Source organism: Myodes glareolus, chromosome 1 (genome assembly GCF_982192425.1).
Source record: "Myodes glareolus chromosome 1, mMyoGla1.1, whole genome shotgun sequence".
Lineage (NCBI taxonomy): Eukaryota > Metazoa > Chordata > Mammalia > Rodentia > Cricetidae > Myodes > Myodes glareolus.
In genome coordinates, this window is record NC_142026.1 from 106651802 (window position 1) to 106673628 (window position 21827).

Here is a 21827-nt window from a genome sequence, read left to right on the forward strand (position 1 = left end):
AGAAAATACAGAGAATGTAGGAGACTCTCAGTTACAGTGAATAAGTTTTGTATATTAAGTGAGCACTAATAGAAGAAGAAAAAGAATAAGAAAAGAAATTGCATTTTAAGAGATAATGACTGGCAACTATCCTAAGCCCCAAAAGTCAGAAGCCCACAAATTCAGGAATCATCTGGAACATCACAAAGAAAAACAAACCATGGCACATAATATGACATTTTCCAAAACCAAAGTCAAAGTCAAACACTTTAAATGTAATTTTCTGGGTATGCAGGGTGAGCCTGATCACCTTCACAGATCAACAGCAACACTACAGCTTAATTTAACAATGACAAAGCAACATGGCTTCCAAATAGTGAAAGAAAAACTTACCATGGTCAGCGTAAGAGGCATTCGCACACTCACCTGAGTATTAGCAGGACAAGATATCTGACTAGGAACATCCATCATGCTGAGGGTACAGCATGCAGTTACTCCTGCATACTGTTACCTGCAGTGTTCTACACTAAAATCAATTTGGTCTGATTTTCCAACTACATATAATCATATATTGTATTAGTCAGGGTTCACCAGAATAACAAAACTTATAGAATAAATTTCTCTCTGTATATGTATGTATACCCATATACACACCACACATACACACATAAACACACACACACACATACACACATACACACATACACAGGAGATTCACTGGAATGACTTACAGACTAATCTAACAATGGCTGGCAGTAAATGGAAAGTCCAAAAATCCACAAGGTTGAATAGCTCCTCTGATCTTCAGTATATGCTGTTATCCCAAAGAAGTAGGCTTCAATGCCAGTGAAGAAATGGACTTGCTAACAAGAAAAAGAGCAAAAACTTCCTTCTTTTATGTCCTTATTTAGGCTTCCAGAAGAAGGCTTGGCCAGATTAAAAGTGTGTCTTCCTGACTCAAGATCTTGTTCAAAGGCAGATGATTTCCTACCTCAAAGGTCCAGACTAGAAGTGGATCCACCCACTTCAAACCAACCAAAACTAATGTCTAACAGGTGTGGTCTCCATTTCTGGATTGAAGCTCTAGGTGTAGTGAAGTAGACAACCAAGAATAACCATCAAGATATTCACTAATATTCACATGCATCTTTAAAGAAAACTCTTAAATGTTTAGCTGGCCCAAAAGGAGGGGAATGTAACCAGCAGTATTTCAATTTATTCAACAGAACCTGGGAGAGTTCTTCTTGAGTAAAACCATGTGTATGTTCTAGGCTTGCTCCTCAGTACTTGGGATCAATACCTTCCTCCTCAATGTGTCTCAGTAGCTCTTCTGAGGAGCAGAAGAAGCTCAATCCTTGAAGTGATGATTAAACACCTCAGGAGGATGTTTAGTCAGCAAAGTGCTAGCCATGGAAGTGGAAGGGCCTGAGCTCATACTCCAGAGCCAACATAAAAATCAGGCATGGAGGTGGGTATGAGTCATTGGACTTGTAATGCCAGTGATGGAGAGATACAGATGTACAGATCACTGGGACTGGCCAAGCAATAAACCTAGCTAAATTTGTGAGCCTCAGACACCACGGAGAGACCAAGTCTCCAAACTCAACATCTATGGTGCCTGAGAAACAACACCAGAGTTGACTTCTGGCCTCCACACACATGTGCACACTCACAAGCACACACATACTCAGAGCCCCTCCAAAACAAAATGATGACAGAGTTATAGTCAGTGTCAGAACTTTTAATGTTTTCTGTCCAAAACAAAAGAATGAGAAACTTTAAAGCGAGCCAAAAAATCACAGTTGCACATTCCTATGGTAAATTTTCTGCAACTGTTTTCCTATATAATTAGCAGACCTGGATAAATATTTTATTATTAATTATTTCACAATTAGCACACTTGAAAAGCAAGGCTAAAAACTAGTATATAGTACTTAAATATGATGCTGTACTCCTTTGAGTGAAGAATAAACCTAAGATCATGTTTATTAGTGTCTCACATTCTTTATTTTCTGAAACTTCCCTCTCATTGTTTATTTCTAAAGAAGTAAATATCAGACCCACCCACCTTGAAAATAGGAATTCTCTTTGATTTGGGCTTACAAGTGCGATACTCATTGGTTCATGTCTCTGAAAGGTGGCACACAGTGCTAGTGTTAGATAAAAGCATTGAACATCACCAGGGCATCAGACTATTGTCTCCTTCTTGAGCTGTGCTTCTCAGAGATCATGTCATTGTCACAAGCCATGGCAGTCCTCAGTGTAATAAGAAAAACTGCCAGGAAAGACCCAGCACGGGCCCTTATTAATTCAACTTGGATCACACATTCATGTGTCAGCAAAGCCCTAGACCTGAGGAAGAGGAACTTGTTTATTTCCCAGGTCATTTCCTATGTTCTGCTTACACCATGCAATGTGATCTCAGGACTGTAATAGACAGGAATTTGTCATATAGATCCAGCTATCAGAAAGTTCTGCATGTACATGCTCCCAGAAAAAACCAGTAAACTTTTTCCCAAACCAAAGGAATCAATGTCAGGCAGGCAAAATAGTACTTACTGTGAGTGATCCCAATGTCCATGAATGACCCCCTAATTGTAATATCTTCATCATCATGTTCTTCTGTCCCCAACTGTGTATTCAAATAAGGATAAATATGGATTTATTTCATAATCCAGAAAGAAAATTAAATCCTGCTATTAAAAACTGCTCTCCTTTCTCTGTAGCTTCAACAAGCCCTGAGAAAATGAGACGGGCCTTAGAGCAGTTGCATTTTAGTAGACCAATGATTCTCATCCTTCCTAGTGCTGAGACCCTTTAATATACTCATCATGTTGTGATGACATCCAACCATAAAATTATTTTCATTGCTACTTCACAACTGTAATTTTGCTACCATTATGAATCATAATGCAACTTTTGGGTTTTCTGATGATCTTAGTTGACCCCTGTGATAAGGCCATTTGACCCCCCCAAAGGGGTCACTCCCCACATGTTGAGAACTGCTGTAGTAGAGTAGTCATAGAGGCTAAGAATCAGTCTGCCTCACAAAGTTCACTACAGAAATGAGCTGGTGACTTCATGGGAAGACACAAAGAGGAATAACTAACTCAAGAACCTCAAGAGAGAAACCAGTTCTCTGAAGCCAGTCTTTCTTGGACTTTCATAACAGCTAGCAGGTAGAGAGATGAGCCTGCTCTCCTTGTGATAAATCTTTCTCCATTGAGTGAGTCTGCATAGCCCTTGCTGTTAATGGTGGGACAAGGACATGGGTTAAAAGTCAGTGTTAGGAAGAGGGACCAGACAAATGTCCATTATGATAAACATCCTGCCCTTATGTTTCCCTGGTAGGACTCAACTCTTCCATTATAATGACAAAACCATGAGGATTGGTCAAAGTATCAACCCTTTCATTCTGTAAAGGTTGTAAATTCCCCTTTCTGATGGTGGAGGTTCTATGAGTGTTCCAATACTACCCTCACACCTCTTAACAGTATATTTGAAAAGCTTCCCTGGTATGCATCTGTAGAAGGGACAGTCTTGCTTTAACAGCCTGTTGGTCTTTTCACACATTAGGTACATATTATACTGAAAGAAAAATCAAGGGTGATGTATGTTTTTCCTGGGATATCATCTTAGAGCCTTGGGAGACTGAGCCCTTCAAAACCTTATTAAGAATAGTTCCAAACATTTCACTAATATTCTATTAGAAATTAAACCCTAATAAGATGCTAATACTTTAAAAATCAGATCTTTCCATTTCAATTTCAAGCCTAAAAATAAAAACCATGTATAATGAAATATATACAAAATACCTCAAGTTACATTAAGAATAAATTATTTGCCTTGACAAATTTGAATTATGGATTTCAATCGAGTCAGTTTTTTGAGGAGCTAGACCTACTGGCCAAACCTTAAGGTGTACATATAAATCTGCTAATTACTGGCAATTTCTTTCTCTCTCTCTCTCTCTCTCTCTCTCTCTCTCTCTCTCTCTCTCATGATACTGTCAGTGTTAGGACGTAATGTTCCAAGGAACCTACAATATTAGAAACAATCAATTGTTATAGCAAAGATGTTGTCAGTGGCTTCAGATTGATAATGGAAAAAGTGACATTTTTAGATTTAAGATTTTAAATACAGATCAGGAATGGTGGTATTCAGCTGGCATGTGGCACGTAAGAGGCAGAAGCAGGATGATCACAAGTTTGAGGCCAGCTTGGGCTACCTAGGAGGTCCTGTTGCTAAACCAAAGTAAAACAAAATTTTAAAAAAAAACCTTATAAAATGACAACTACACACATAATCTCAATCTCTGCCTCTACCCCCCTGTCTTTCTCTTTCTCCCTGACTGTCTCCCTCCTTCCCATTGGAAGATAAGCAATACACAGGAGAAACCATTATTTGTCTCAAATGGGTCTCTGCCTCATGCACCAGGCACACGACTCAGCATTTGACTGCGCTTAGCTTCAAGATGGAGAAGGTGGATCCTGTAAGAGGGAGACCGAGGGCCAGAACCACTTTTTTTAAAAAAAATCACCCTATTGGGAAAGTACCTTCTGAGTGAAAATCTGAAAGAAAGGGATTAAAAGGGTAGGGGCAGTGCCAACGGTTACAGATCTACTTAATAGAAAAAAGAATGACTTCAGATTTCATTACTTTCCAGTGTATCCCATTTCCTTTTCCTTTTTCCTTTTTGATGTATATGAAATAGCTAGGAATAAATGAAGTAAAAGCCAGTTACAGATGATGATTTCTCAGAAAGATTTGGAATCATAGCTCCAATTACCTTTACGGTGACTATGCTTTTCAATTAAGCTCTGAAAACACCGTGGCAAGCCCTATCCCTGTGCGAGCTCACTGTTTTAGATCTATTAATTTTGTCCCAGGAACTGTGAAGTTAACTTTCACAGTGTGCTGTCAGTCAAAAATATTCTCGAGGCAAATAGTCACAGTAGTGTTATATGAAGGTTTGTTTTCCTGATAGCATGGATTAAAAAAATAATTTAATATGTATCCATTTCTTGCAACATTATTTTCAGCATAAAAATGTCTTCACTGAAGTAAGGTGTCTGGGAGAATCCTTACCACCATGCCTCAAGCAAGGGAACTAGAGGACTTTGCATGTGAAGTAAATTTATATAGAGAGTAGCCATCATTTAAAAATATATTTAAATAGCTATCTTTTAACACTTTTTAGCTTTGTGGGTAATCAGCAAATAGTGTGGCACGCCAGGCTTGCTTCTTGTTTAATACTCAGCATGCCAAGGTGCATGTGCCACAGCTCAAACCCAACACGGAGCTATTACTACAAATTAAAATGTATCCTACGTTGAGATATTATTGCAAATTAAAAGTCCTCCTACACTGAGATATTATTACAGTTTAAAAGCCATCCTTTCCTGAATTTTCATCTTTTTGTGTTTTTCTGAGCTCTTCCTTTTTTAGGTCCCACTTAAGCTCCTTGTCGAGGTTGGTCATTATGTCTCCCCAGGCCATCTGGACTCTCAGTCTGGCTCTGCATTTGATGGTTCTGGCAAATTGAGGAAGACTGGTCTAGCATTTTGTAAAACTCTACCCACAGACCGTCTTCTATTTAGCCTGGGCTTACATTTTTAAGAAGGACGACCTTAGAGGTGAAGTTCTCAGTCTCTCCTTATACCAATGGATCTTGTCATCAATGTGGTTTTTTAAGGTGATGTGAACTTCAGTGATCTCACTGCTTCTGGACAGATGATGTTTGAGTGTGACCTCCAAGATTCCATGTACTTACAGCTTTGTCCCCTGGGTGCCTGTAGGAAAGACATGGAATCTTCATGGTGTGATGCAGCAAAGAAAGCCTTGGCAAGCTGCTCCCAAGAAGAATTTGATGAAACTGACTTGTGGTATCTGTGTGTGTGTGTGTGTGTGTGTGTGTGTGTGTGTGTGTGTGTGTCAGAGAGAGAGAGAAAGAGAAAGAGAATGAGAGATTGCTGTTATGTAAGGAACAAAAGCAGAAAGTCTCTGGCTTCCCATGTTCTCATATTGCTTTTTTTGATGTGCGTGTCCCAACCATTGTGATACTGTGTGTCAGGAAACCCTCACCAAATCTGAGTGTAAGCCAACAACACAGTCTTGGCTTTCTATAACTTATGAGATAATAAAAATCTCTTTTCTTTAGAACTTACTTAGCAGTGTGTGTGAATGTGTGTATGTGCACGTGTGTGTGCATGCGCATGCGTGTGTGTGTGTGTGTGTGTGTGTCTGTGTGTGTGTGTGTGTGTTTGAAGGTGGAAGGGCTACATGTCAAAGCCCAAGTGCAGATGTCAGAAGACAGTCTGGGGTGTCAGTCCCCTTTCTGTTAGCCACTGTGTGGCCTAAGAGCTTCCATGGATTCTCTTGTCCTAACCTCAGATCTCACTAGGGAACACTAAGATTCCAGACTGACTGCTGTGCCTGGCAGATATTTGAGTTTTGTGGAGTCGAACTCAAATCTTCATATTCAAATGAAAATTGTTTTACCCACTGAGTCATTTCCCAAGTCCCTCAAACATTTTTATTTTTAGATTTTTTAATGTATTTTATATTTATAGGTGTTTTGCTTGCATATCTGTGAACCACTTGTATGTCTTATGACCCACTGAGACCAGAAGACAGTGATGAATGCAGAAGGAGGCCGCTTGTTTGTCCCAGCCACCCAGAGCCAAAATAATCACACAGAAACTGTATTTATTAAATCACTGCTTGGCCCATTAGCTCTAGCTTCTTATTGGCTAACTCTTACGTCTTAATTTAACCCATTTCTATTAATTTCTATATGGCCACATGTCAGTAGCTTACCGGCAAAGTTTCAGCATGTCTGACTCTGGTGACTCCATGGCATCTATAGACTCTACCCTTCTTTCTCCCAGCATTCAGTTCTGTTTTTCCTGCCTACCTAATTTCTTACCTATCAACAGGCCAAGGCAGTTTCTTTATTCACTAATGGTAATCACAGTACACAGAGGGGACTCCCACATCAGATGAATTCTCTGGAACTGGAGTTACAGACAGTTGTGAGTCACTGTAAGGGTGCTGGGAACTGAACCCAGGACCCCTAGGAAAGAGATCTTTTAAACGATTTTCTTAACCACTGAACCAGGTTAATACTCCAGGTCCTGCTAATGTGTTTTTTTGTTTTTGTTTTTTGGGTTTTTTTTTAACAGTCAGTAGTAGAAAACACATGTACTCACTGGGCCTGATAGTAATTTGCAGATTTCTCCACAGCCATGCTACACCCTGAGCTCCTAACCATCTCAGCGGAAAGCAGTCATCAGCTGTCACCCACATATTCTCCACTCTTTCCACAGGCGTACCTAAGTAATTTGCAAATTTTCAGCATGGGAGATTTGTGTTATCTCCTCTACTGCTTGTTTATTCAATCATGTATTTACATCAGCATAGATTCACAGATATTTATTTGATATTTTGTGATAGACTCAATATTTGATGGAGGAGGGCCTTCTGTGTATTTGTTACTTTCATTGGTTAATTAAGAAAGAAAACTGCCTGTCCTGATAGGTCAGAACATAGGTAGGCAGGGAAGACAGAACTGAATGCTGGGAAGAAGGCAATGAGGCAGACATCATAGCTCTCCTCCCTGAGATGGACCCCGGTTACACTCGTCCCGGTAAGCCACAGTCAAGTGGCAACGCACATTAATAGAAATGGGTTGAATCAATATGTAAGAGCTAGCCAATAAGAGGTTATAACTAATGGGTCAAGCAGTGTTTAAATGAATACAGTTTCCGTGTAATTATTTCGAGTAAAGCTAGCAGGGTGGAGGGAACGCAGCGCGCCCCTTCTCTACAAATATTACTCCTTATTTTTATAGCTCAGATTGTTTCCTTATATATGCACATATCCATTAAATGCTTACATACATACTCATATGTATCCATATCATAATTTTAATGGAAATCCATTCTGATAACTTCAGTTTTAATACAATACTTCATTTTTATTCTAAATCTCTGATTTTGCTTATTTTATACCTTTCCCCAATTGTGGGACGCCTGAGTCCAACCGACACATCACTCAACTCTTCTTTGTTCAAGTGTATTCCCATGTTTGGAAGGGTTAAGCAAGACATAATCACCTGTGTCATGAAATACTTTAGACACAAGGCAAACCATTTATTAGATTATCTTTTGTCTTTGTCTCCTCAGTTTTCATTCCTCTTCTTAATGAATATGAAATCAGTCTTCTTCCCTCGCCTCCTCCAACAGGGTTAGACACATCTGACATAGGTGTTGATTTTCGTCACACGGCTAACTTCATCCTGAGGTACCATTAGGTCACTGGCTCCCACCTGTGGGTCATAACCCCCAAAGGATTTGCATATGAGATAGTTATATGACTACTCATAATAGTAGCAAAATTATAGTTATGAAGTAGCAATGAAAATAACTTTTTGGTTGAAGGTCATCACAACGTGAGGAACTGTATTAAGGGGTCTCAGCATTCGGAAGGTTGGGAGCCACTGCTTTAGACATCATCCCACTTACAAGTTTTAATCATTTAGCAGTGACATTCTTAACTAATGTTTCTATAATACAGAAGAGATGTATGCATTTTAAACTATAAATTAATCTGGTTATGGTACCAGTAATCACAGAACTTGAAACGTAGAGGCAGGAGGATCAGGAGATTGTCACCATCTTCTCCATTGCAAGCTGGAAACCAACTTGTTCATTAAAAATAAAAATATATTATCCTAATAATAAGCTCAACTTTGAAGAAATTCAAATGCTCATTAACATATGAATGTGTGGTGCACTCAGACTTATGAAGAATATTTTTATCTCATGGGTCTACTTGGAAGAGGAGATGGAAAGATGGTAGGAGCTAGAAGTTGTGACAACTGCATAGAATTGGCATTTTCCAGTCACAACAGGGCTGGGGTATATGTGAACTGGCAGTGACTGAGATGGCATGCACAAGGCACACACAATAGCTCAGCAAGGGAAATCATATTTCTTGGTGGTCTAGCCACAAATAAGTCACCTTTAAATAACTCCCTACTCATATCCATGTAAATAATCCTATTTAAATGCAGAGGGCACACTCACAAAATAAAAATAATATTGAAGTAAGAAGGGGTTTCACTGAGGACAGGAAGGACAGGAAGGGGATTCAATAGGAAGAATATGCATCAGCAATCCTCCACTTGGGAATCAGAGGCAGGAGGATTACTGTAAATTGGATGCAGGCCTGCTTTGCACAGCAGCTTCCAGTACAGACAGGGCTATGGATAGAAACCCTGTCTGTATAAAATGAAGGAAACAAGAAGAATTCCTAATCTTTCACCTCTATGAAGGCTTTCCTAGGCTCAAGCTATCCAGCTCCCTCTATGAAGTCCCATGATCCAAATGCATCTTATGTGAATTTTGCACTCTTTCCCCTCTATGGCTGGGACACACCCTCCTTCTGGAGAAGGATCTGTGTTCGACGGCTTATGCTCCATGTCTCATAACACTATGTAAAGAAATATTTCTTTTAAAAAGGCAACTGAATAGTATCCACATATTTGTTGTGTTTAGTGGAGTCTTCTGAAATGGAGCCAGGCTGAGTTCTGCTTCCACTGTCCATGTTTTCCATTCAAGATGACAGAGTAAATTATGACCAGGAGTGAACACAGGCCAAGACTGGGAAATCTGTCTCATGGAGAGAGTTCTCAGAGGAAATAAGAATGTAAATTCTAGTTTTAAATCCTGAGCAGTATTTAATCTTCATTTGAGGTAAATTTTAACCATAATTAGAAGATTAGTGTTTTTTTCTGTGCTGTAAGGTTTTACACCTTATACCTTCCAGGTCAATCCTATGGTCTACATACCAGCATTGATTGTTAATGGCAATTAAGAACTTTGTTCTTCCACACATTTACTCTGGATTGAGCATTGTTTTCAGATGCCTTCAGTGACAGGCAAGGAGGAATGATGGAGACCAAGACTTAAGCGGCTACCCAAGTATATGTTTGTAAAGAGACTAAGAAAAATTAGATTCATGATGTCACTTTGTAAACTTTGTAAACTTTCTGTGAAATCTCCCTCATGGCAGTATATCACTTCAACTAACCAAGGAAAAAAAGGAACTTCTAAATGCACCCAAAAGGCCCAATCGCACATGCTATGCTCTGCATTTTTAAGATTCTCTGTTTTTCAAAGTAGGGAAGCTACATACACTTTTTGAAGGTAAGTTGTGTTGAAACAAAACAATAAATATAATAAAATTTCAGGTACAGCATTTTATAAGCGTATCTTTAATTTATATGTTAAAGGTGAATCTGAGGAGCTACTGGGTTGTTAATAAACATTTTCAAAATCTTGTTCTTATAGTAGCAATCTCCAATCTCTTGAATGTTTCCTGATTCATTACAGTTGATGTTCTTAGCCCTCCCCTTAGGAAGTTTGCTTTGGAAGAACCACATTCTTCCACATACCCTTTTCCAGGTTTTATTGAGGTATTACATGGGTAATAATACAACTCCCCTTTAAGGATAAACAATTGAGAATGAAGATGACTTTGTGGTACTATTTTATTGTTTGCTTGTGCAGTTGGGCTAAAGATCATATCATTGGTCATGAACTAAAATCTGTGCCTCCAAAGACTAGAATCTCCAAATCTGTATCTCCAAAGTCGAGAAGTTGGTATGGACAGTTGAAAGAGCTGAAGTACCATATTCAATTAATAGAAGGAGGTACAACCTCCACCACACACCTTCAAACCTACCCCTTATGTGGGAGTCCCCTTTGTGAGCTATGATTACCATTAATGAATAAAGAAACTACTTTGGACCTATAAAAAGGCAGAACTTAGGTAGGCAGGAAAAGCTAGGCTGAATGCTGGGAAAAAGAAGGGCAGAGTCAGAAAGAAGCCATGGAACTGGCAGAGACAGATACTGGGAACTTTACCCAGTAAACCGCAGCCACATGACAATAAACAGATGAATAGAAATGGGTTAAATTAATATAAGAGTTAGCCAATAAGAAGCTAGAGCTAATGGGCCAAGCAGTGATTTAATTAATACACTTTTCGTGTGAGATGTTGGGGTTAAGCAGCTGGGAACCAACAAGCAGCCCTCCTTGCAACATACCCTGGGAAACAGGCCTTGGCCCATGATACAGTGCTCTGCTAGAGGTGTGAGAATGGGGGATGAATGAGGCAGCGAGACATAGAGACACATGACACTATACTGCACTTTATGCCAATCTTCCAGAAAGGAAAAAAATACATATAAAAATAAAAGTGCAAACTTTATTTCACTATTTAAAGAGCAAATGTTCCTAATTTATGACTGGAGAGAATATATTTGAGAACAAGGACTTTAAATAATATGGGGCATGGTGGCAGACAGTAGTGGAGACTGGATAGGCAATTACTTTTACTGTAAAGTCACCAAAATTTTTGTCAATAGAAGTAATTTATTACAATTGAATATATATGATACAATTACCCGGTATTCATCACCGAGCCCCACACTGTCTGATGGTCTGATGTTCTTTTCCTCGTAGCAGAAAGATGCTACCTACTGAAAAGAAAAGCATGATTAGTAGATTAATAGTGGTGCCTTCTAATTAAAGTCTCCATTCAGATGGTTGACACAGAGTCCTTCTGCCTGGCTCAAAGAGGGAATCACATGACCAAGGCTCTAACCAAATCCTCTCGCTGGGAAACTAATGACAAATATAGAATGAAAAAGAGAGAAAAACAGATAGATGGTGTGTACTCATTTAGCATCTTTCAATGCTCAGACAAGACACTGTGTTACCTCCTGTTGTGAAGTTACATTCTAAATCCAATGCTTCCACATTTGAGTCAACTCTTCAATGTCCATAGCATAAATTTTATTTTTGCTTAAGTAGAGCCAGTTTCTGTTGCCTGCAGCCAGTGACTTCAAATGATACATTGCCAGGCAATTGCTTCAGATGGCCTTCAGTCACAGCACAAGATAGCAAGCATTAAGCTGATGGAAAGGTTGGAACCTCTAAATTCAAGTCTGTGAATAAGAAGCTAGCTTCATGGCCAAGATGAAAATTAAGAACGTGATTCTATAGGCACTCATGCTGAAATCTAGTCTCCAAAGCCTAGAAAATGGAAATGGATAGAAGTAAGCAAACAAAACGTATAAAAGTTTGCTTTCCAGAGAAAACAAAGCCCGCAGCATGAACTGCAATATAGCTTAGCCTCAGAAATAACCACAAGGTTCATATACTGCAGAACATGTAATCCCCAAGTCTGTGGTCTGTAGGTCCAAGTAAAGAGAAGAGGGCCAATCATCCAGTAATATTGAGAATTGATTCTGCGTGTAGGTGGTTTGGGTGCCAAACTTTGTATCAGTTAAAAATCTTTTGGACACAAATAACGCATGCCAAAACCGAGGATTCTGTTTACAAAACTGACTGACCAGCACAAGAAAAGAAGTGGGCAGTGACATTTCAATGTATGAGCATCACACCTCGTCTTTCACACAAACCCCCAAGTTAACAGTCACAAGTGAGCTCCTATCACAGCTCCTTGGGATGACTGCTGTTTAAGTGCTATATCTATCTGCTCAACCCTATTTCTTATAACTCCCTTTCTCTTGCAATGACCAAAAAAAAAGTGCTTCCGGATCACACAACACATCATTTGATCACTTCCCAGACCATAGTTGAAAGCGGACATGCCTGAAACAGGGTGGAGCAATCATAGATGCTTAGCCAGAAATTTAACATTAGAATTGGTTTGTGCATGGAAATTGGTGCTTGGGTATGGTCTGCGCCTAATCTGGGACCCAGAGGAGAGCACCCTTCAGTACACAGGTGCCTTCGATAGAACTTGAAGAACAAAAATGAAACTGTTTTTTGTATTTTTTTGATGTCTTTATTCTAAAAGCTTGGTGGTAAAACATTTAAATGACTTCTGTGATATAACATAATGGGTTTAAAACAAACATCTCTTTTTTATTTACATTAGTATGATCCAGTTTATAGCTAATGCAACACTGACAACATCAATTCATAGTTAAATTCCCGTTACAAGGTTTATTGTGAATTTTAAGATTCATGGTTAGGCTAACTTTGGAAACCACGTACATTCATCAGTTCTATCACTGCAGAATGTTTGCTACAATTAAGTTAGAAGTAAAAGGGGTCATTGTTCTGGAAGTTTCAGGATAAGACTGGATGGACCCACTGCCATGGTCTTTTGATGGGGGAGACAGACAGCAAGGGTGGGGAAATGCACGGCAGAGAATATTTTCCACTCCATCAGGCAAAAAGCAAGGAAAAAGAGGAAGAGCAAAGGTCCCAAATCTCTTTGGAAGGCATGCAGTAACCTAGCACCCACTTCCAAAGATCTACAACTTCTTCTGACAGCATCTAGAAGATCAAACTTTAACACAGAACTGTATTTAAATGGCTATTACCATGCTGCTTTGGTTGCCTTCCTAGATATGCCTCAGCCCCAGTGTAAACAGTGCTTTGTCTTCAGCTACAAAGGGCAGGTTTCCTGCCAGGATGATAATGTACTAAATTTCTGAACGCTAAGTAACCCCCAATTAAATGCTTTCTTTTGTCAAAGTTGTCATGGTCATGATGTCTCTTCACAGCAATGGAACACTGACTAAAACAGAGACAAAAGCATTCTGATTTCTTTGGGTTCAAGGACAGCCCGGTCTACAGAGTGAGTTCCAGAACAGCTGGACATACATAATGAAACCCTGTCTCAAAATAACAACAACAACAAGCATGCAGTTGGAGATCAGGAAAAAACTAGAGCCACAACTGAAAGCATTCTGAAAGTTTGTCTTCTCTTTGGGCTATCATAGCTTGTCCATGTTCACTGAACTCTTCTATAAAGGACATAAATTGAAATCCAAATCTTTTGACTATGGTTTTGAGTAATTTGCATTTCATTTTACTCTCTGCTTTGAGAGTAACTACAATCAGCTGTGCAAATCTAACTCCTTCTACCAAAAAAAATTTACCAAATGGCAAATTACACTCAATGAATCGATATTAAATGAGGTAGATGAATATTTGCATGAAGTCCATCTGATTACCATTTTCCCACCCTGTCTGCTCCTGCCCGGACACAGTAATAGAATTGGAATAATTAACTTTGAAGTCATATAATCTCAGCTCTGCCCATTACTATGGGCATTCCCAAAGCCATAAATGTATATTTTCTGAATCTCAGGTTTCTCATCTTTTGAGGAAAGCCGTAGGTGAGGCATGTATCTCTCCCTGGTATAGCTACGAGAGCTCTTGAGGAGATAAGGTGCCCAAATGACATTCACAGAATTCTTATACCAGGAAAATCACATGGGGAGTTTGAGTCATGAAATTGTAACTTCCACATCATTTCCAAACAGTTCCATCATCCTATCTCCAGCTCTAAAAACAACACCGAGTTCTTAAAGATATTCAAAGTAGGATACTAATCTCACAAAAACAACCATTCAATGTTTTTGTAGAGAAACAGGTGACAAGAACAGATGAGCTGACATTCATCAATGCCCTAACCCAAGTATCAAAAATCTAGTTTCCCCAATAGAATGGCTAGTATGGTTTATTTAAATGCCAAAAGCACCTACTGAGTTAACCTTTGGCATTTACCAAAACGAACCCCCACCAAAAACAAATCTCTCTCTCCCTGGCAGGCTGAATAAGAGACAAGCATGAATTAAACATTTACTGAGACCCTTTATTAAAGTCACAGGTAACAGGAAGTGTTTTGGGATTTAGTTGGCATATTTTAAGTGTACATGAGATGAGGGGAGACACACAGGGGATGCAGCTGTTTTTTTCTTTCCTTCTTTCTTACCCTTTGCCCCCTCTGTTACTTTAACACTGCAATTCATTTTTAAAGAGGCATCAATGGATGGCATAGCAAATTTTAAAATAAATGTTTACACCCGGATAAGCACTATTAAAAGGAAGGATACTGAATTCATTTAAACGCATTTGCAAAAGATTGATTTCCCCAAGGGAGTATACATACTCTATGTCTTTAATTATTCTTGAAGCTTTGCCTATCAGCTGACAATTTCTTACAGAAGGGAAGACAAACAGACTGGCTCTCCTGACAGCAAAGAGTAATAATAACCCTAGACTAAAACCTGGAGTGCCACTCATAGTATCTGTTCTAATGTCAGAGTTACCCGTCATCAGGAATGTAATAGAAGCTCATGTTAGGGAACACAGTTGCTCAGAATATATTAAACCAGTTGGTGAATTCGATGTCAATCTTCTCCAGTTTGTAAAGAGTGGAGATTCATTCTAAAGTAGCTGATATGATGGGTTCTACAGAACTAGAACGAAAAAGAGCCCTATTTTTTTCCCCTGCTGGTCCCTACATCACCTGTAGCTTTATTAGAATAAGTTCTCTATCCAGAAATGAGACTGTTTTCTGTGCATTGGGATGATTGATCTTTGTGCTAAGACAGTTTGCTGTCTTCTGTTTTAGCCTGTGTTTGCACATGTGACTGTGGAGCTGTGATGAGTCCCATCTATGTTTTCCGTGCATAAAGATGGCCTTGCTTCACCATGTTATGGCCGCTGACAACAGGGTTTCTCCCCAACCCCTGATTCTGGTATCAAACGCTTTTCAAACCTATACCACTGGTAGGTTACCAGCCCCATACCTGCCTTCCTTCTTAGCACAGTTCCTCTTTGGGGACAGTGGTTTCTTTAACACTTATCATGGTTCAGGTCTTCTAGCACCTGGTTTTGCACAAAGCATAACTGCCTCTGTTTGAGAGACACAGTGGTTACATAGTTTGGTTTCATGAAGCTGGAGAATACATTTAAAATACCAGATTGTGTTTTAGACATATTTGCCACTGTAGTAATTATCTTCAGCTTTTATTCCTTGGTGGCACAAATGCTCTCTTCCCAGAGGACCTAGCTATGTCTTTCCAATAGAGCTGTTCTCTTATCTTTATATGCCAAAGGCACGGGCTTTCTGAGCTAATTAAAAATATGCAAAATCAAATTGGCCATTATGCCTTTTCCTTTCTCCTTCAAGAGGTAAAGGAAAATGACCTTCACCTTGAATCTCTGTGGGATTATGATGTATTTGGAACCCTTCAAATGTAGCAGATATCAGGTTTGGCCAATTGTGAAGTTCAGTGATACAGGTGTTTCTTAAACGCTTACCTTTGATCCCTGAACAGCAAGTTGAGATGCCCATTTCTGATGCCATCATGTGGTGAGGAAGCCTATAGTAACCTACAAAGAAAGAGCAATGGAAAAGTGCTAAGACCATATCAAAGGAGCAGCATACAGTTCTTGGCTCCTCTCACTGTCTGATTGTGACTATATAAGATCCTGAGCCAAAAATACACAGTCACACCCCTCCTAAATCCAGCACATACACACACACACACACACACACACACACACAGACACAGAGCGAGAGAGAGAGAGAGAGAGAGAGAGAGAGAGAGAGAGAGAGAGAGAGAGACTAGAAAAGAGAGTAAACATAAACTTGAATCCACACATATTTATTATCAAAAAATAGATTCAGGAGCTCCAGCAATTCAATCAGTTAGCGTGCAGTACTTATATGAAACAACAGATTCCTCAAACTGGTTATAACACCACAAACTGGAATCTGGCAGTAATACCCAAACCAGAGTACACTAGTTTGCTAATGAGGGAAAACTGGAGGAATATATAGCCATCAATAAGGAAAGCATCAAAAGGCTGGAAGAAAAGTTCAGCAGAATATTAAGGCACCCCAAGGGGCTTCAATGAAAGGAAACCATTCCTAGAAGGCTAAGAAACAGAGACTCCTCCATGGGGTATCAGAGGGGTTAAGCCTGAAGGTAAACTGAAGGCATGTGGAAAGTGTCAAATGTAACTAATGAACACCATCTACCAAAGGAGATCACCAGGAAATGTGGACCACTTGACTTCTTCCACTTGCCCACAATAAAATGAGGAAAAAGAGAAAAACTAAGACGAAACAAGAACAGTGTTGGCTACTTTATGCCAACTTGACACAAGCTGGAGTCATCTCAGAGGAGGAAACCACAAATTGAGAACCTGTCTCCCCAAGATCCAGCTAGAGTCAAGCTATTGGGCATTTCCCTAATTTGTGATTCAACTATTATGTGTGGTGCCGTCTTGGACTGGTGGTTCTGGGTTCTATAAGAAAGCAGGCTAAGCAAGCCATGGGAAGCAAGCCAGTAAGCAGCACTCCTCAATGGTCTCTGCATCAGCTCCTGCCTAAGGTTCCTGTTGAATTTGAGTCTTTACCTTGGCTTGTCTCAGTGGATTACCATTTAGGATATGTAAACCAAACAACCCAAACACATTGTTTTGCTTGTGATGTTTTACTACAACAGTCATTCTAACTAAGACAAACAACAGCAAAAAGTCAGGTTTTGAATGGAATTTAAATAGCTGTAAAAACACAGGTTTCTAAAAAGTCTTTCAGGTAGGGAAAGCTCCATAGAAAGGTCCTGACCAATGAGAAAACTCCAAATGTGACTAAGGGATTATCAGAGAAAAATGTCAAGAACACTTTCAGACTAAAGAGTTGGGGTGTAAAGACAGGAAAGTCTGTGAGTATGTCTTCCCGCCCCCCAGACACTGGCTGAAGGCTCTTACCTACTGAAAAGCAAGAATTTTCCCCTCAATTATCATTTGCTGTGGTTTGCTACATGTAGAACATTTCTTTTGGATAAATATATGTGTAATGGATTATTAAAAATGCTGCAGATCCCCCGTGGTGGCACGCAGCAGAAACGTTACAGGTCTCCAAGTAGTGTTAGCAGGCCATGTGACAACAGGCAGCAGGCCCCGAGAACAGCCAGTCCCAGGCAGGGATGGCTACAGGTCCTCGAGCTGTGGCTGGTTCAGGGCAGGGAGACACATGGTGGCCAGCAAGAGACAGAGACATAGATAGGCATGGATAGGCCATGCAGAATGAGGTTGGATATTTATTAAGTGGATTATGGAAAGGAAGGGGGAGAAGGAGAAGAGCAGAGGGAGAGAGAGAGAGAGAGAGAGAAAGAGAGAGAGAGAGAGAGAGAGAGAGAGAGAGAGAGAGAGGGAGAGAGAGGGAGGAAGGGAGAGAGAGAGATGGGAGAGACAGAGGGGGAGGGGGAGAAGTGTGGAGAGGCAGAAGCTGCCTCTTTGAGAGGGAGACGGAAAAGAGGAGGAACTCAGACTGGAATCTGAAGATCAGCCTGTCTCAGCAGACAAGGGAGGGAGTAGGTGTGGCTTGTCTCTTAAAGAGACAGAACAGATCATTAAAATATGCAAATGAACATTTTGTATTGAAACATCTATGAACCAGGCTTAGACCTGAATGTGAATATCTTGGATATGGACTCTCTCTGTGAATCTGAAAGGAGCAGGTGAATTTTTGTTTGAAGTTCCTGAATCCTTGAGCTCTCACTTTAGTTTATTGAATGTAATCCTGTCAGGAGCCTAGAGGGAACCACCCTGTCATCTTATGTGGATTCTTTATCCTTCTGAAGACAGCAATTCACAAATAACTAAAATGGTACATAAAGTTTTTGCAAGGACGACGAATGGGGACCCTTTCTTTGAGAAACCCACACCCATGCTCTGGAGTCTTATGTTCTTCAATAGCATCTTCTCTCTCTTAATCCCATGCGTAAAAACCTATATTAAAATCTATCTGGGGTAAGTTAGTTGGCTCAACATGTTGGCTGTGGACCTGAGTTTAATCTTGGGACCTATGTGGCAGAAGAAGAAGAGGATTGTGCAAGTTGTTCTCTGGCCTCCACAGGAGTGCCTGCGAGGACCTGACTCTGCAAACTCCATTTTTAAAGAAGGGGTTTTGTCTTAAGCCATCTCAGTGGGCCATCTCAGCTCCAGGAATGTGCGGTGATAGGAACGTGTGAACAGATACCCTGAAAATAGCCAACTAAGGAGCAAGGGAGCAGGGCCATAAAATTTAACAAGGTCCAGATGCTCCTAGGAGGCATTCTATTCTTGAAGATACCTTGTCAGTTATTAATGACCCTTTGTTAGGGTTTTCATCTCCAGAAACTGACCAATGGTTTCAGAAACTACCTTTCCCTATACCTTCCTTACCCAAACCAAAAGGACAGGACATGAACTTTCCTGATTATGATGTTTCCCTTTTCAAAGTTTACCCTTTCTCTGGGCTCAAGGCTGCACTTCCCTCACCCACTGGCTGGTGCGGTGGAGGTGTGGTCCTAACTCAATTTTAAATATTAAAAACTCTGTTGTGCTCTACATCACAATCCAGTTACACTGAGTTTCTCTTGGGAGATAATTAACTTGGGCATAACATTCCTAGATACACACACACACACACACACACACATACACACACACACATACACACACACACATACACACACACACATACACACACACATACACACACACATACACACATACACACACACACACAAACACACACACACACACATACACACACACACACACACACACACTCATCCCACTCTCCACTCCATGCATACACTCACACAAATCTTAATTGTGCTTTACGATGGCTTTGCGGGCTTTTCTAAGTCTTAATGAAGGGGTTCCTAAAAGTGTGAGGGAACTCCTTAGTCAGCTGTAGGTGACAACATGAACGCCTATTGTTATTCCTGTTACCAAATTTTTATCTTCCCTGCTATGATAAGGTCATCTGTAACCCAGGTTGGCCTCGAACTTGCTAAGTAGCTGAAGATAACCTTGAATTTCTGAGCCTCTTGCTTTCAGTCCCTGAGGGCTGAGTATTAAGATTACAAGCTTGAACAATCACAACCAGTTTAAGGATTTACCTTCAAGGCATGCCTCAAGGGATCAGATCAATTAAACAGAGGTCCACTCTACCTAAAGCCATAGTCTAAGCAATATCACTGGTACGCGCTGGGCAGAAAATGGTTTATCTTGAGAAGACTTGTGGGCCTAATGTTGTCTTAAAGGGTTGATTAGAAGTTAATGAACAGAAAGACTAGGAAACTTTTTTTTAAGTACTAAAAAAAATTTCAAAATTAAAAGAAACTCTTGAACTTGTAAATGCAGAAACTCACCAACCGCAGACACAAATGACTTTTCCTGAAAATGACGACTCAAAGCGTAGAATGAAAGGCTCAGGTGGAGGCACTAAGGCACGGAGGACAATCCTCAGGAAGCAGGAATATAAGCTAATCAACGCCCTGTACCTTACTGAATCCAAAAGTGCTCCAGAGCATGTATGCTTCCCTGTCGTCCAGAGTCAACGAGATCTCATGGTGCAGTGGCAGAAGCAGGAGAATCAACCCAGGAAAGATGTAAGAAAACCCCACATAGAAACCTCGTACTTTATAAGCTAAAGTTAAGAATAATTTTTCTAATAATACAAGAAAGTCGAAGCAAGGAGATAGATCAGGCAGTACATGAGCCACACAGACATTCCCAGCACCAGGATAACGAAGAGTCTAGAAATAAGAATGAAAATATAGGAATAGAACTATCAACACCAAAGATTAGAATATAGAAGTTTAGGATATAGGAAAAAGACACATAAAGCTGTAAATCTAAGCAAACTACCAATAGCTTTATCAGCACATCAAGGATCAACCATTCACAGTGAGCTATTTTCTCAGCCTAAGAAGCTTCCATCAGTTTAGGTCATTTCATTTTACAACTAGCTGGTCATTTACAAGGCTGGAGCTTCTCTCTGCAAACTGAGAGCAGTTTCCTGGCCATCCTTGATCAACAACAGATATGAGCAGAGTTAACCTTTAGGAGACAGACATTCATGACCTCTGAGTTAGGCATTGCCCCTGCTATGGGAAACTGGCAGCATTGAAGAGAGAGCACAGGGTTTCAGTAAACAGTGCCTGAAAGCACCAAGGAACTGTAAAATGAAGATTGTAAAGTAAGGCAATCTGTATCTGAGTTTTACCTCCGATTGTAAAAATTCCTTTATTCAGACCTAATGTTTGGTACTTCTTACTATAAAAAGAGGACCTTGAAGGCCTGTTTTTTTGCCACAGTGTCAGAAACCAGAACCCTGCCTGTGGTATCAGCTAGCTGATAAGCTTCTGTGCCCCATGGTGTTTTTCTTTTCATTTTTTTTTATTTTTAACTTTGCTTCTGGTTTAGACTTTGGTGGTCTGTCCCCATCTTTGCACAACACCCCTGGACCCAACAGATAAACTCTGAGGGAGCATAGCAACCTCCATCCAATCCCAGTAACACTCAATAGACAGAGACCAAGGATCCCTAGAGTAAGTGGCTGTGTAGACTAGTGGATGCACTTCTGGGGTTGAGCTGAGAGACCCTGCCTCAGTGAATAAGGTAGAAAGTGATCAAAAAGATCTCAAACATCAGCTTGGGCCTCCAAATGCCTAATCACAAATAAGCATGTTCACCTGCCCACACTGCACACACACACACACACACACACACACACACACACACACAGAGAGAGAGAGAGAGAGAGAGAGAGAGAGAGAGAGAGAGAGAGAGAGAATACATACTCATGTAACAAAAAAAGAAAAAAAGAACTTATAAAGAAAAGAAAGGATTTCTGACTGCATTACAGAGTTGTTATACCAACTACATCCTTGAGTTACTATGCCTTACAAATTGCTGTGTTGTTAAATTCCTCTTAATCTATTTTTCTCATTCTTCCTGCCAGAGTGCAGCTGTGATAAATGAGAGTAGAAGGCCTCAAGGGGTAAGGATGGCAGATCCTAACAATTGTAAAGGGGGCAAATTTACTGAGAATTTGAAAGAATCATTTAGTTTGCACAATTGAAGAAGAGCTCAAATTTATTGTTTCACTGTGGAAAAAATATTTTAAGAACACAAATATTAGAGTCTGGAGAAACTCGGTGA